We start from the raw sequence: 5,099 nt of genomic DNA, 5'->3' as shown, positions 1-5,099 counted from the left end.
GGAATGGAATGGAGAGATGGAATGCTTTGGGAGCATGGGGTAGGCATGGCGGGAAAAGAAGCAGCTAACTAGGCATGAAAGATGAAGCTACTGTAAGAAAGACAATTTATATATATAATATATATGTATGTGGATATATGTAAAATACATAGGTTCCCCAGGTGGCGTTCGTGGTAAAAACCTGCCTGATAAAGCAGGAGACCTAAGAGATGAAGATTCGATCCCTGGGTCAGGAAGATCCCCTGGAGGAGGGCGTGGCAACCCACTCTAGCATTCTTGCCTGGAGAATTCCATGGACAGAAGAGTTCGGGTGGCTACAGTATCTGGGGCTGCAAGGAGTCAGACATGATTGAGTGACTAACACACTACTTAGGCCCCTCTTGGTTTTGACAGTTTCTTGGACTTTCCTTGTTTTGATGACCTTGATAGCTGTGAAGTAGGTCAGTGTATTGCAGGATGCCTTACTATTGGAATTTATCTGATGTTTTTCTCATGATTAGACAGGGGTTATAAGTTTGGAGAGGAAGAAGTTATATGCCATCTTCATTGTATCTATTATGCTTTATAACCTATTATTCACTCAAAAATATATCAAATGCATATTTTCTTCTCTCTCTCTATATATATATATATATAAATCTATAGCATTCTTAGTGGTGCTAATAATATTCTGTTGTATAGATGTAACAAAATTCATTTAACTAATCACCACCTCTTACTGGAAACTGTAGCCTTTTCACTATTACAACAAATGCTACTCTCTCTGGATATTTGTAAAACATCCTTGCAGATTTGTCTGAGGATTTCCTTAGGTTAATGGAGCTGCTAAGGTAAATGGTATTCACTTTTTATTAGTTTTTTAAAATGCTTTTGATACATAATACTAAAATGCCCTCCAGAATACTTATTAATTTGAACTTCTAGCAATCGTGTTTCAGTGCTGTTTCCCCACATTCTAGGTAATGCTGATTATTATTCTTTTCAATCTTTATTATTTATTATATTTGACTATTTATTTATTATTCTTTTCAACCTCTGTCAACTATAGTAGAAAATGTATCATGTTGCATTATATTTGTCTATTATTTTCTTTAGACAATGAGCTCCTAAAGGAAAAAGACTATATCTTCATTTGCCAATATGGCAACCCACTCCAGTATTCTTGCCTGGAGAATCCCATGGACAGAGGAGCCTTGCGGGCTACAGTCCATGAGGTCGCAAGAGTCGGACACGACTGAGTGACTTTCACTAGAGTCTAAGTTACTGCCTGAAAGAAGTAGGGGATATGATCTGACAAGAGAATCCATGCTAAGGAGGGAAAGGGTTTTCACCATCTTTGGGTGCAATTGCATCCTCTGGGCCAGTGACCTGTGTGCATTATGTAAACAAAAGGTGTGCCTCTAATAGTGTAAGCTTCAGACCAGGAAGGAGAGAAGTCTACACTAGACCGAAAGAAGGTATCAGGATCTTGCTGTTTTCCTCAAATAACAAGCGCTATGGCTGAGGATTTATTTTACCAACTCTAAAAAGAGGAGAGCACTTGGTAGCTCCTTTAAGCTGTAATGCTATTAAAGTACTGCATAGCACAGCTTTTTAAAACACTTAGATAGTAGTTGTGATTTCCAGAGCAAAAAGAAAAACTTTAGTCATAGTGTCTTGTATTTATGACTTTACTTAGCAGTCAGAGCTACCAAAATTTTTTCTCCTTTTTTTCTGCATACTTTATTTATTTATTTATGTTATTGTTGTTCAGTCTCTAAGTCATGTCCGACTCTTCACGACCCTATGCACTGCGGCAAGCCAGGCTCCCCTGTTCTCCATTATTGCCCAGATTCATAACGTTTCTTATCAAACCTTGACTTTCTCCCCTTTCCCATACTTTGCTGTTCTAAATCTTGAGATCACTCATAAATATATTGTGAAATAGATGGGGAAACAGTGGAAACAGTGTCAGACTTTATTTTGGGGGGCTCCAAAATCACTGCAGATGATGATTGCAGCCATGAAATTAAAAGACACTTACTCCTTGGAAGAAAAGTTATGACCAACCTAGATAACATATTCAAAAGCAGAGACATTACTTTGCCGACTAAGGTCTGTCTAGTCAAGGCTACGGTTTTTCCTGTGGTCATGTATGGTTGTGAGAGTTGGACTGTGAAGAAAGCTGAGTGCCGAAGAATTGATGGTTTTGAACTGTGGTGTTGGAGAAGACTCTTGAGAGTCCCTTGGACTGCAAGGAGATCAACCAGTCCATTCTGAAGGAGATCAGCCCTGGGATTTCTTTGGAGGGAATGATGCTGAAGCTGAAACTTCAGTACTTTGGCCACCTCATGTGAAGAGTTGACTCATTGGAAAAGACTCTGATGCTGGGAGGGATTGGGGGCAGGAGGAGAAGGGGATGACAGAGGATGAGATGGCTGGATGGCATCACGGACTCGATGGACGTGAGTCTGAGTGAACTCCGGGAGATGGTGATGGACAGGGAGGCCTGGCGTGCTGGGATTCATGGGGTCGCAAAGAGTCAGACACAACTGAGTGACTGAACTGAACCGAATGATATTAATAAATGTCATTGTTTCTATTTGTTACTAGAAGAGGATGCTACACAGAAAGGAAAGGAATCTGTATTTTCATAGTAAACACTTTTAGTTTTGTTTTCCAATTTTGCAAGATTGACTCATTTAGTAGGGTCTGAAAAAAGAAACAATGTTTTTGAGCCTAATGGTAATTCATCTGACTCCTAAAAGTGAAAGTGGAAGTGTTAGTCACTCAGTCATGTCCCACTCTTTGCAACTCCATGGACTATAGCCACCGCCCGCCCCCCTGCCCCCGCCCCGCCCAGCTTCCTCTGTCCATGGAATTCTCCAGGCAAGAATACTGGAGTGTGTAGCCATTCTATTCTCAAGGGATCTTCCTCACCCAGGGATTGAACCTGAGTCTCCTGCAGAGCAGGCAGATTCTTTACTGTCTGAGCCACCAGGGAAGTCCCCATCGGACTCCTAAGATTATTAAATTTTTCATTATCAGTGGGAGATTTCCTTAAGGTGCTGCTATTTAGAGAATTCTCATGCCTAAGACTTTCCATTATATTCTTCACAGGAGCTTCACCATCCCTCCCAGTTAACACTTAACCTCTCTGGGTTATAGGAGTGCCCTTACTATTCTTCCAGTCTAGACCGGCCAAGAGGCTGGCAAGTTGTAAGATAGGATGAAAAAAAGAGAACAGTCATCCTTAGGACATGATGAAGAGAAATTTTTAAAATCTAGACAGGTTCCTGGAGTAGGAAATGCTGTAGTATTAAAATTAACTTTACAGTTTGAATTTTTTTATGATCTATAATCTCAGTAGCTAAATCCATCAGCGGAGGAAAATAACTGATGCAATTTTATTACATGAGAGACAGGTTTATAAGACTGTGATAAAATATCAAAACAAGTATTTTGTAGTGAAACAAACCAAATCATTGTCTTTTTTGTTCATTAATTAGTTTACAACAAAATTATTTTTCCTTTATATACATATGGAGCTACTGGCATTTAAGTTCAGTGTTTTAAAATTATGTCTAGTTTGTTTTTCTTATGTCCTTAGTAATTTCTCTTACTAATTGTCTTAGTTTGGTTATTTAACAATTACCCAGTAATTCCTGTCATTGAAGCATTGTGAATAATAATGATATTTGAAGATATAGCAGTCTCTATTGAAGTTAAGTTAGTTTATGTTTAATGACATAGTTTTTGTTGCTATGTTATATTTATTATTCACCTAACCATGCCTAGACAACCTTACTATTAACTCCTAATCTAGAATTGAGAAATGTGTTAAGATAAATAGAAGTCAAAAGAATAAGGAATAGGAAACACTGAGGAAGTTAAACGTCATTTGAATTATCAGCTTTGTCTACCTGAGACTGTAATGGAGAGAGAAGGAGGGGACCAGAATTGAGTTACAAGTAGCCTCTTACTGTTTCTATCTTTAAAGGATCAAACTTGATAAGGATGAATGTTCCCTTGACAGTTTGAGGAAAGGAACTTGGGGCTCAAAGTCTCCTCAGTCACACTGGAGTTTAGGCATTTAATGATCAATTGATAATCATCAGGAATTTAGATAAACTAAAATGAAAATAACTGACTGAATCCCATCACTTCAGTTACAGAAGGTTAAAGTTTTTAAAATAATTAGAGTATTACAGCTACATTAAATTTTTCAAATATGAAGTTAGGGATATAAAATTCCCAATAATATATTTCAGGAAAGAAGTTCCCCAGGACCTATGAACCTTCTTGGCAGAGTAACATGTGAAATAATGTCAGCCTAGTCAGATGTTTTGAAAAAACAAGACTTTCATGGGAAGGATAAATTTAGCCATTGTATAAGTCAGTCAAGACTTTTTGAATGACTGTGAACTCACGACGGCAGAGGCAAACTTTCCCACATAAAACAATGAGAGAACAGTGTTCTCTCTTCCTAAACTCTCTTCCCATGAGGTCCCTGCCCTCCTCAAAAGCCACTGTCCTTTCCTCTTTTTTTAGAGAAGTGTCTCCCCAGATCTGTGCCATGGGAACACTGCTATTCTAAAATATAGTAATAGATTGTGCTGAAAAATAGATGCCTATGGGAAAAAAAAAAAGAATTCTAAAATGTGTTTTTAATTCTATGTATGTAAGAAAATCTCTAAACACCTTTAAGAAATCATTAATATGAAATAATCTGTCTTTAAGAAATGGAATGGCAACTTCTGTACATCAAAAACCAGTTTAGGGGCTTCCCTGGTGGTCCAGTGGTTAAGAATCTGCCTTGCAATGCAAAGGATGCCAGTTCAATCCCTGGTCCAGGAAGATCCCACATGCTGAGGGGCCACATGCACCACGACTACTGACCCTGCACTCTAGAGCCCATGAGCAGAAACTGCTGAAGCCCACCTACCCTAGAGCCAGTGCTCCGCTACAAGAGAAGCCACTGCAACGAGAAGCCTGTGTACCACAAAGAGAAAGCAGCCCCCACTAGCCACAACCAGAGCAATCCCGTGCACAGCAACGAGACCCACTACAGCCACAGATAAATAAACATCTGTAAAAGTTGGATTAATTATTATTATTAT

Source organism: Oryx dammah, unplaced genomic scaffold, assembly GCF_014754425.2.
Source record: "Oryx dammah isolate SB20612 unplaced genomic scaffold, SCBI_Odam_1.1 HiC_scaffold_4, whole genome shotgun sequence".
Taxonomy (NCBI): Eukaryota; Metazoa; Chordata; class Mammalia; order Artiodactyla; family Bovidae; genus Oryx; species Oryx dammah.
This window is presented reverse-complemented; position numbering follows the sequence as displayed.